Below are 11,922 nucleotides of genomic sequence, written 5' to 3' on the forward strand. Positions count from 1 at the left end.
ACTTCCAGCAACTTTCAGAAGACTGTTATAATTATGGACAGGTTGGTTACTTTACCTGTGAGTGCAACAAGTCGGAGGAAACAAGAGAACATTTTTAAAGGAAGATACAGGGGCAATTCAAGATCACCTGTTCTCCAGGTGAACCCTAAATATTCTAGAGTGCCTAGAATATCCGGAAGGGGGGTGTCAGCTGATAGCATCGATTAGAGAAGAAGAGAAAATAGCTAACAATTGAAGTAAAACCGACCATTAGAAGTGATGGTGAAGAGTGGAAAAACTTATCTGTGTTCAGCCTAAAGAGGTTAAACATCTCACTATGTAAAATAAACTAATTAGGATAGGGATTTGAGGTAGTAAAACAGTTAATTACTCTTAAGATACTAATATTAGAAGATACTGTTATTGCAGTGTTGGGAGGAGATGCATTGTTTAAATTGAATTGTACAATTGGATGTACACTAAAAGGTTTTTCTGGTAGAAGATTTTAAAAAGTAGGGTTTTTGGGAATCATTTGCTTAAAAAGATAATATCATAGGAAGGATGATAATGTATTAGACAATGTCTGAAAATAAACTTAAAAGGGGTGACTGTTTATTCTGGGTTATATTCTTACACTAAGAGATTTCAGGCTAGGCTAAAAGGTGTTTAGTCGTTTGCCAAGTCTGTGTGTAATGAGTCAGAAGCAGGTGGGGAACTTTCCCAATCACATATTCTAAAAATTTGGTGGTAAGGGGTTTTGGGGAAGATCAGGGGGAAAAGTTGTAAATGTTATGAGAGAAAAGATTAGATTAAAATAAGTTAGGAGAACTAGGGTTGAAGGAACTCTGAGACAGTAAGCTAAGTTTCAAAGTTAGTAGTAAGACAGAGAGAGAAGTGGTGAATGACATTTTTAGAAGTTTAGTGGGAAGATATGGTAGGAGGTTAGATCTGTTAGGGGCAGATGCATTGAGAAAGTATGTGTTGCTGAATGATAAGAAAAGATTGAGGGTGATTGAGTATCTATAGTTACAGTTCCCAGCAGGGAGATCAAGGTAATTATAGGGGTATTTTGTAGTTTGAAAGTCAGGGATTTAGAGAAAGGACTGAGATTTGGGGAAAAAGTGACACTAGTGGTGATAGATGGAAGTACAAGTAAAGAGTTCAAAGTCTTAGGGGAAAACTGGGGAAAATTAGGAGTAACTAAGGACATCAACACGTGAGTCTATTATAACAACAGTGAGAAGCAAGTTAACTCTTTCAACATTGATAGTTATTAAAGCCATAAATATATCGCATTTGGTTATAAGGGAACCAATACAGCACCAATGTTAGGGAAAGAATACTTATTAGGGATTAGGATGGGGACGTTCCTCCCATATGGAGAGATAATTATGGAGAATAAGTATTGTTATCAGGACCAGGAGTAGAAGCTGTTGCACCTAGTCAAAGGAGGGATAGGTTGTACAACGATATGAAGTGGAAGAGGTTAGGAGTGACTGTTCACTTATGTTGCGTAATGTTACAGAGAAAGGTCAGGGAGAATATATGTGTACTTATCTAGAGCAAGCATTAGAATTTGTTCCGGTTAAGAATTAGGGGTTAAAGGGCTATGTAATTCATAAAGTAACGCTTATAATGGAAGAGTTGAGGTCTGTTGTAGCTTCCACAGTCATTGAGGGAGTTCAGGAGGAGTAGAACTGAATGGACAGTAGTCACTCCAACAGTAGATAATACATAGAGGATAATGGGAACTTTTGCACTAGAAGTAATTAAGGTTAATACATCAACTACTTTAATGGTAACTTTGGAAGGGATTAGTGATACGATGGCAATAGCAAAAGAGGGAGTATGACATCGACAACAACTTTTCTGAAATTAAATGGGGAATTTTAGACTCATGGGTTATGTTACGGATGGAGAGTGCTGTCAATGATAGTACGAATGGGGTTAAAATAGGAGAACAGATAGTAGTAGAGAGAATATAGATTCATCATGGAGGACAGGATGAGATCTTTGATTTTGATGACAGACAGGGAGAGGTATCTGATCAGTACCGCTCGTTCTTCTGTTGTGGAAATTAGAGATAGATTAACTCATTCTGTAAGATCAGTGAGGAATCTTGAGGGTCCATGGCTGTTGGGAATTCCAGTACCAGACATGTTAGGCGGTCATGCGGCCTCTATCAGGTATGGTTCAGTCTTATGCTTTGTCATGACTGTGGTATCAGCAACAGTCATTGACAGATAAAATAATGTCGTTGTCAGAACAGTGGTTTAAGCCTAGGGGTAGGTGGAATTGGGTTAAGTGAATTAATTTGGGTGCATTTGTTAGATGGAAAGGAAATCAGGTAACAACGGAACCCTGAAGTATTCAGGTGAAACATTGAGGGCTAAAAGTTGTTTTTTATAGAACATAGGATATAAGGGGTATGTTTATGGGAATATCAGATTGTGATGTTATATGATGACTTTAGATAAGCACGAACATAAGGTTAGAGAGGACAAATATAATGTAACTTTTTATGTACCAGGTAGTAGAAAAGCAGGACTTTGATGGTTAAACGATTAGCTTTTGACTGACAATGTGACTATGGGGAATTTTAGAGATATTTAGGGGTTTGGGGTGATAAAGCATCTATATTCTTACATTAGGGATGGACAGGATTTGGTTACATGTCAACGTTGAAGCTTCCATATGAGGTTTCTACTATTATAAGAGGGATAGCACCGGACACAGCTAAATCTAGGGTTAAAAGGGTGACATGGCTACATGTCATAGTCTTCAAGCCTATCATTGAAGGGTAAGTCTAAGGGAGAAGGGGGGACTTCATTCATGGTATGGTGTAACATTTGGGAAGATCATATTGATAAATATTAGTTATACTTTGAGTCCAGATAGTTCAGATAATATCACTGGGGTTATAGATGCATTATAAGGGATGTGTTTGGGAGATCTGAGAAGATTTGGTTGCAAGATCAGTTAGGCCAGTAGGGGCAGTGATGGGTTGCATTTTAATGGCAGCTTTGATAGCACTGTGTGATGTTTGTAATTTGTTACTGACCTTGGAGAGGCTATGATATTGAGATAGGTTGGAGAGTGATGCCTGGAGACAACACTCAGATGCCGGTGTTGACTGTTCCTGATCTGGATAAAGATGGACAAGTGGAACTGATGGATAAATATCATTTTGGATTATTTGATGATTTTTCAAATTGTTTTTCAATATTAGTATGATTTTTAGTATGATTTATGAATCAAAGGGGGAATGGCTAATGTGATTCATACATCATTTATATATAATTTTTTTAAATTCTTAGGTGAAATTGAGGTTTAATTTGAAAGTGGTTGTTTTGCAAAGGATACTGTTTGGTCGTTTCTTTTCTTTTCATTCCAGAAGCATTTGGGGGAACATGTGGAGATTGAAATACTCAAACAAAGACAATATGAAGGGACAATATGACTGGAGGAGATGAAACAAGGAGGGTGTGGCCGATTCCATCATCAACAGTCCATTGGAAGAGGAGACTACAGGGAGATGAAGTGTAGTGGACTACATTCCAGTGTCTGCAATGAAATATAGACATGTGTAATACATAATTTGTGTCATATTCTTATGTATTAATTTTTGTAGAATGATGTTTGATGTTATTGAATACATGTGAGGATCTTAGATGTTTTTGTTTATTTCGGTGATGCTTAGGGACAGGAATTTAGGCAGGGAGAGGTTCACTGTTAAGGTCCAATGGGTTGACCAGCCTTGAAATGAATATTTATTGGATAGGATTTTGTTTGCAGGGGCTTACATGTGTAGTTAATGGCATCATAGTTTCAAATTTCGAATTTTACTGTCTTGATTGATGGATGGAAGGCTGCCGGACAGTTTTTCGCTCTTACACTCCATAGAGATTTCTTCATATGTCATAGTAATGTATTCACACTTCATAATTCATAGTAATGTATTCACACTTCATAAACAGTTGTTCATATTTAATAGAAAGGTATTTACACTCTAGAGGAGAATGTTTTGGTTTAAGGTTAAAGATACTCAATAAGATAAATTGTTACTAGTCATAATCCTATTCTGTTTGGTTTCGAGACGTTTAGTTCGTCTCGAAGGGGGGAATATGTCGTGTATTGAGATTATGACTGTTTTGGAGGAACAAGGAATGTTGTTTATGTTAGTATCAAGAGGGAATGTTTTAGGTGTAATACCACATACCACAGACAGGAGGTGGGTTGTAGACAGGGGAGACTGGTGATTGGCCAGAAGAGGGGGCATCATTGTTTATAAATAGGGGGGAAAACGAAGGAGAAGGCAGAGCAAACAGCCATTCTGAGGCGTCGCTCTCCGGGTGTCATGTCACCTGTCACTCCTGCTGAAGTTTCTGATCTGAATAAACCTTATGATCAACGTTCAGTATGAGCAGACTCCTTTTGTTCATCAGCAATAATTGCCACCACTCACTCGATACGACAGTATCTTTGAAGAACACTGAGTGGGGTCCATTTATTGTTGCTGGCTGTGGTTCTGATTTCACTTTGCAAGAATGTGCGAGCCCCAATAACATCTGCTTACACGGGTTCAGTTTTAGTTAGATTCAACAGGTCGTCAGGTGCTAGCGGCCGGGGTAACGGTGGTGCAGGTGCTTATATATATATATAATTTGAAAAGGCATGATATTGACATTCCGGTAAGGCAGTCACATTTATATTGCAGTAACCAGTGGCATAAAGTACTTAAGTAAAAAATACTTTATAGTACTACTTAAGTAGTTCTGGGGGGTATCTGTACTTTAAAATGTATATTTCTGACAACTTTTACTTTTACTTCACTACATTCCTGAAGAAAATAATGTACTTTTTACTCCATACATTGTCCTTGACCCCAAAAGTGCACGTGACATTTTGAATGCTTAGCAGGACAGGAAAATTGACAAATTCACGCACTTATCAAGAGAACATCCCTGGTCAACCCTACTGTCTCTGATCTGGCGGTCTCACTAAACACAAATGCTTAGTTTGTAAAGACGTCTGAGTGTTGGAGTGTGCCCCTGGCTATCCGTAAATAAAATAAACAAGAAAATGGTGCCGTCTGGTTTGCTTAATGCAAGGAATTTGAAATGATTTACAGTGCCTTGCAAAAGTATTCATCCCCCTTGGCGTTTTTCCTATTTTGTTGCATTACAACCTGTAATTTAAATTGATTTTTATTTGGATTTCATGTAATGGACATACACAAAATAGTCGAAATTGGTGAAGTGAAATGAAGAAAATCCCTTGTTTCAAAAAATTATACAAAATAAATAACAGAAAAGTGGTGTGTGCATATGTATTCACCCCCTTTGCTATGAAGCCCCTAAATAAGATCAGGTGCAACCAATTACCTTCAGAAGTCACATAATTAGTTAAATCAAGTCCACCTGTGTGCAATCTAAGTGTCATATGATCTGTCACATGATCATAGTATATATACACCTGTTCTGAAAGGCCCCAGAGTCTGCATCACCACTAAGCAAGGGGCACCACCAAGCAAGCGACACCATGAAAACCAAGGAGCTCTCCAAACAGGTCAGGGACAAAGTTGTGGAGAAGTACAGATCAGGGTTGGGTTATAAAAAAATATCAGAAACTTTGAACATCCCATGGAGCACCATTAAATCCATTATAAAAAATGGAAATAATATGGCACTACAACAAACCTGCCAAGAGAGGGCCGCCCACCAAAACTCACGGACCAGGCAAGGAGAGCATTAATCGGAGAGGCAACAAAGAGACCAAAGATAACCCTGAAGGAGCTGCAAAGCTCCACAGTGGAGATTGGAGTATCTGTTCATAGGACCACTTTAAGCCATACACTCCACAGAGCTGGGCTTTATGAAGAGTGGAAAGAAGAAAGACAAAAAAATAAGAAAACACGTTTGGTGTTCGCCAAAAGCCATGTGGGAGACTCCCCAAACATATGGAAGAAGGTACTCTGGTAAGATGAGACTAAAATTGAGTTTTTTGGCCATCAAGGAAAACGCTATGTCTGGCGCAAACCCAACACCTCTCATCAGCCTGAGAACACCATCCTCACAGTGAAGCATGGTGGTGGCAGCATCATGCTGTGGGGATGTTTTTCATCGGCAGGGACTGGGAAACTGGTCAGAATTGAAGGAATGATGGATGGCGCTAAATACAGGGAAATTCTTGAGGGAAACCTGTTTCAGTCTTCCAGATATTTGAGACTGGGACGGAGGTTCACCTTCCAGCAGGACAATGACCCTAAGCATACTGCTAAAGCAACACTAGTGGTTTAAGGGGAAACATTTAAATGTCTTGGAATGGCCTAGTCAAAGCCCAGACCTCAATCCAATTGAGAATCTGTGGTATGACTTAAAGATTGCTGTACACCAGCGGGACCCATCCAACTTGAAGGAGCTGGAGCAGTTTTGCCTTGAAGAATGGGCAAAAATCCCAGTGGCTAGATGTGCCAAGCTTATAGAGACATACCCCAAGAGACTTGCAGCTGTAATTGCTGCAGAAGTTGGCTCTACAAAGTATTGACTTTGGGGGGGATGAATAGTTATGCACGCTAAAGTTTTATTTCTTGTTTGTTTCACAATAAAAAATATTTAGCATCTTCAAAGTGGTAGGCATGTTGTGTAAATCAAATGATACAAACCCCCCAAAAATCAATTTTAATTCCAGGTTGTAAGGCAACAAAATAGGAAAAATGCCTACGGGGGTGAATACTTTTGCAAGCCACTGTATACTCTTACTTTTAATACTTACGTATCAATTACATTTACTTTTGATACTTGTATATTTAAAACAAATACTTTTAGACTTTTACTCAAGTAGTATTTTACTGGGTGACTTTCACTTGAGTCATTTTCTATTAAGGTATCTTTACTTTTACTCAAGTATGACAATTGGTTACTTTTTCCAACTGGCAGGAACTAATGACAGTTTTCTAAATTATTTATTGTTCTCTGTTCTGTAGGTTATTCAGAGCCTCCATCCTCCATTGATTTTATACTCTGGTCCAGTCACATAGGCAGCCTAAATGTCACGGATTCTGCCGAGGCTGCTCCTCCTCCTAGATCGGGCAGGCTTCGGCGTTCGTCGTCCCCGGAGTACTAGCTGCCACCGTTGAATGTGTCTATGTGTGATTGCTTTTGTCTGTCTGTCACACCTGTGTCCGTTTGTGTCTGATTACGTGTTCTATAAGTTGTCTGTGATGTATTGGTTAGGTTGTGTGTTGTTTTTCGTCTGTCCGTAGTGCTGCGTGTTTTTGTATTCTGTTTCTTTGTTATTTGTTTTACGCATGGTTTGCGTATTGCTCGCCTCTCTTTGTTGAGGCCGTTTACTGTATCCTTGCCTGCTGTTTTTTTCTCAGTAAACGTTGTTGGACTAAGCTTCGGTGTCCTGCGCCTGACTTCCACACACTATACACCTCAGCCTTGACAGAACAACACACCAGAATGGAGTCAGCAGGAGCAGTGGCGGCACCCAAGTCGCTGGAGGATCGGATCAGCGACCAAGACACCATGATCCGGCAACTTGGGGCCGCCATGAACGAGGTGTCCAACACTCTGCGCCGGTTGGTTACTGGAGAGGTGCCCACGCCTTCTCACACCATCCCATCACCAACGGCCAGTCCTCCTCTCTCAGCACCGGAACCCAGTGGGATACGGCTCTCGCTCCCGAGGGCATATGGCGGTTCTGCAGCCGGGTGTCAGGGGTTCCTCCTGCAGGTGGAACTCTACCTGGCTACCATACACCCAGCGCCCTCGGGATACGAGGCGTCTCCGCCCTCATCTCCTGTCTATCCCGGCAAGGCGTTGGAGGGGCCAACGCCGAATGGAGGGGAATAGACGCCGCTACCATCACCTACGCGGAGTTCTCCCGCCGCTTCAGGGCTGTCTTGATCACCCACCTGAGGGAAGGCGGTGGGGGGCGTCTGTTCCACCTCCGACAGGGGAAGAGGAGCGCACAGGAGTTCGCCCTGGAGTTCCAGACTCTAGTGGCGGATGCGGGAGTGGAATGAGAGGGCCCTCATCGACCATTACCGGTGTAGCCTACGAGAGGACGTTCGTCGTGAGCTGGCCTGCAGGGACACCAACCTATCCTTCGACCAGTTGGTGGACATCTCCATCCGTCTCGACACCCTGCTGGCTACCCGCGGACGTCCCGAGTGGGGGTCGTTCATTCCACCCTCCAGCACCTCCGAGCCGATTCCCATGGAGCTCGGGGAATGGCGCTAGAGAGAGGAGGAGAGAGAACCCGAGGGGGGTCATCCCCTGCACCAACTGTGGCCGTGGAGGACACACCGCGGCCAGGTGTGGGGAGGGTCTCCTGGGAGAGGGGATCAACAGGTCACGCACTGGGAGTCATTTCAGGTGAGTAGGCGCCCCACTTACCCAGAGCTCTCTGTTGGTCACATGAGTATACCTGTGAGATTTCCACAGGTGACACCTCATTCCCAGCATAAGGCGCTAGTAGATTCAGGCGCAGCTGGGAATTTTGTTGATCGTACATTTGTTATAGGTTAGAATTCCCCTTCAGCGGTAGAAGCCCCCTTTCCTGTTCACGCCCTAGACAGCCGGCGTTGGGGTGGGGCTGATCAGAGAAGTCACAGCACCACTTCAGATGACGACGCAGGGGGTCATGAGGAGATCATTCAGTTTTATCTGATTGACTCTCCTGCGTATCCCGTGGTGTTGGGGCTTCCCTGGTTAGCGCCCATGATCCTACCATTGCGTGGCAACAGAGGGCTCTTATGGGAGTGGTCTGCCCAGTGTGTGAGGGAGATGTCTAGAGTGTTTCCTTAGGGCGACCTCGGTAGAGAGTCGAACCAAGTGCCCGCAATATCGCATTCCCCCTGAATATGAGGATTTAGCACTTGTGTTTAGCAAAACGAGGGCAACACGGCTACCACCTCTCATAGACAGGGGGATTGTGCGATAGATCTCCAAACAGGAGCGGCACTTCCGCATGAGCCGTGTGTATCCCCTGTCTCAGAGGAGACAGCGGCTATGGAGACTTACATAGCCGAGTCCTTGGCACAGGGATACATACGGTCCTCTACTTCCCGGTTTCCTCTAGTTTCTTTTTGTGAAGAAGAAGGACGGGGGTTTGCGCCCGTGTATTGATTACAGAGTCTCAATCAGATCACGGTTAAGTACAGTTACCCTCTTCCACTGATTGCGACTACACGGAATCATTACGCGGAGCTGCGGGTTCTTCACAAAGTTGGATCTCAGGAGCGCGTACAATCTGGTGCGCATTAGGGGGGGGGGATGAATGGAAAACAGCATTTAGCACCACCTCGGGTCATTACGAGTATCTCGTCATGCCATACGGGTTAATGAATGCTCCTTCAGTCTTCCAATCCTTTGTTGCGAGATTTTCCGGGACATGCATGGGCAGGGTGTGGTAGTGTACATCGACGACATCCTAGTGTACTCTTCTACAGAGCAGCATGAGCCCTGGTGCGCCCGAGTGTTGAGGAGACTGTTGGAGCATGACTTGTATGCCAAGGCAGAGAAATGCTTGTTCTTCCAGGAGTCCGTCTCCTTTTTTGGGTTATCGGTTGTCCGCGTCTGGTGTGAAGATAGAGGTTGACCGTGTGTCGGCCGTCGCGTAATTGGCAAACTCCAACCACTGTAAAGAGGTGCAGCAGTTTTTGGGTTTGCTAATTACTACCGGAGGTTTATCCGGGGCTTTGGACAGGTTGCAGCTCCCATTACGTCCCTGTTAAAGGTGGGGTCGGTTCGCTTGCAGTGGTCAGCTGAGGCAGACAGGGCATTTGTCAAACTGAAAAACCTGTTCACCTCGGCTCCGGTGCTGGCGCATCCGGATCCCTCTTTACCATTCCAAGTAGAGTGAGACGCGTCCGGGCGGTATTGGGGCAGTCCTGTCGCACGGTCGGCACGCCACCTAAGCTCCGCCCCTGTGCGTTCTATTCTAAGAAGCTCAGCTCGGCGGAGCGTAATTATGACGTGAGGGGACAGGGAGCTGTTAGCTGTAGTCCAGGCCCTAAAGGTGTGGAGGCATTGGCTTGAGGGGCTCAACACCCTTTCCTCATTCTGACTAATCACCGTAACCTGGAGTACATCCGGGCAGCTAGGAGATTGAACCCTCGTCAGGCTAGGTGGAACATGTTCCTAACCCGGTTTGTTTTTAAGATCACATACATCCCAGGGTCCCAGAATGGTAAGGCAGACGCCCTGTCCCGGCGGTATGACACAGAGGAGAGGTCCATTGAGCCGACTCCCATACTGCCGGAGTCTTGTCTGGTGGCTCCGGTGGTGTGGGAGGTCGATACGGAGATCGAGCGGGCAATGCGTACTGACCCTACTCCCCCCGAGTGTCCTGTGGGGCGGACGTACGTTCCGCTCGAGGTTCGTGATCGCCTGCATTGGCTCATACATCACCCTCCTCTGGACATCCAGGTATTGGCCGGACAGTGCACTGCCTTAGCGTGAAATACTGGTGGCCAACGTTGCTAGGGATGTGAGGGTTTATGTCTCCTCCCTGCTCGGTGTGCGCCCAGTGTAAGGCACCTAGACATTTGCCCAGGGGAAAATTACATCCCCTGCCCGTTCCACAACGACCATGGTCCCACCTCTCGGTGGATTTTGTGACCGACCTACCCCCCTCCCAGGGGAATACCACCATTTTGGTCGTTGTGGATCGGTTTTCCAAGGCCTGTCGTCTCCTTCCAATGCCGGGTCTTCCTACTGCCCTACAGACCGCTGAGGCCCTATTTACCCACGTGTTCCGGCACTATGGGGTCCTCGAGGATATTGTGTCTGACCGAGGTCCCCAGTTCACCTCCAGAGTCTGGGGGCGTTCATGGAAGCGCAGGGTCTCGGTGAGCCTTACCTCGGGTACCACCCAGAAAGCAATGGGCAGGTTGAGCAGAGTCAACCAGGATGTGGGTAGGTTTCTGAGGTCCCTATTGCCAGGACCGGCCGGAGGAGTGGTCTAGAAATATCCCCTGGGCAGAGATGGCCCAGAACTCTCTCCGCCAGTCCTCCACCAATTTAACACCTTTCCAGTGTGTTTTAGGTTATCAGCCGGTCCTGGCACCATGGCACGAGCCAGATCGAGGCCCCTGCGGTGGATGAGTGGATTCGGTGCTCGGAGGAGGCGTGGGGACGCTGCCCATGTCCATCTGCAGCGGGCCATCCGTCAACAAAGCGAGCGCCGATCGCCACCGCAGTGAGGACCGGTATCGCCTGGAGATCGAGTCTGGCTCTCGACTCGAAACCTGCCCCCTCCGCCTGCCCTGCCGGGAAGCTGGGTCGGCCCGGTTTGTGGCCTTTAAAGTCCTGAGAAGATTGAACGAGGTGTGTTACAGGTTACAATTGCCTATTGGTACAAGAATATTAACCCCTCGTTCCATGTGTCTCTTCTCAGGCCGGTGGTAGCTGGCCCACTCCAAGAACATGAGATAGGAGAGACCCCTCCGCCCCCTTTGGACATCGGGGGCCCCGCGCGTACAGAGTCCGGACCATCTTGGACTCGAGGCGCCGGATGGGTGGTCTCCAGTATCTCGTGGAGTGGGAGAGTGCGGTCCGGAGGAACGGTGCTGGGTGCCTAGGAGGACATCCTAGATCCATCCCTCTGACGGAGTTCCACCGTGGGCATCCACGCGCCGGGTCGCGTCCTCCTGGCCGTCCCGAGGCCGGGGTCGGCGCTGCGGCTGGGCCGCACGTCAAGGGGGGGGTACTGTCACGGATTCTGCCGAGGCTGCTCCTCCTCCTAGTTCGGGCAGGCTTCGGCGTTCGTCGTCCCCGGAGTACTAGCTGCCACCGTTGAATGTGTCTATGTGTGATTGTTGAGGCCGTTTACTGTATCCTTGCCTGCTGGTTTTTTCTCAGTAAACGTTGTTGGACTAAGCTTCGGTGTCCTGCGCCTGACTTCCACACACTATACACCTCAGCCTTGACA

Source organism: Coregonus clupeaformis, unplaced genomic scaffold (assembly GCF_020615455.1).
Source record: "Coregonus clupeaformis isolate EN_2021a unplaced genomic scaffold, ASM2061545v1 scaf1209, whole genome shotgun sequence".
Lineage (NCBI taxonomy): Eukaryota > Metazoa > Chordata > Actinopteri > Salmoniformes > Salmonidae > Coregonus > Coregonus clupeaformis.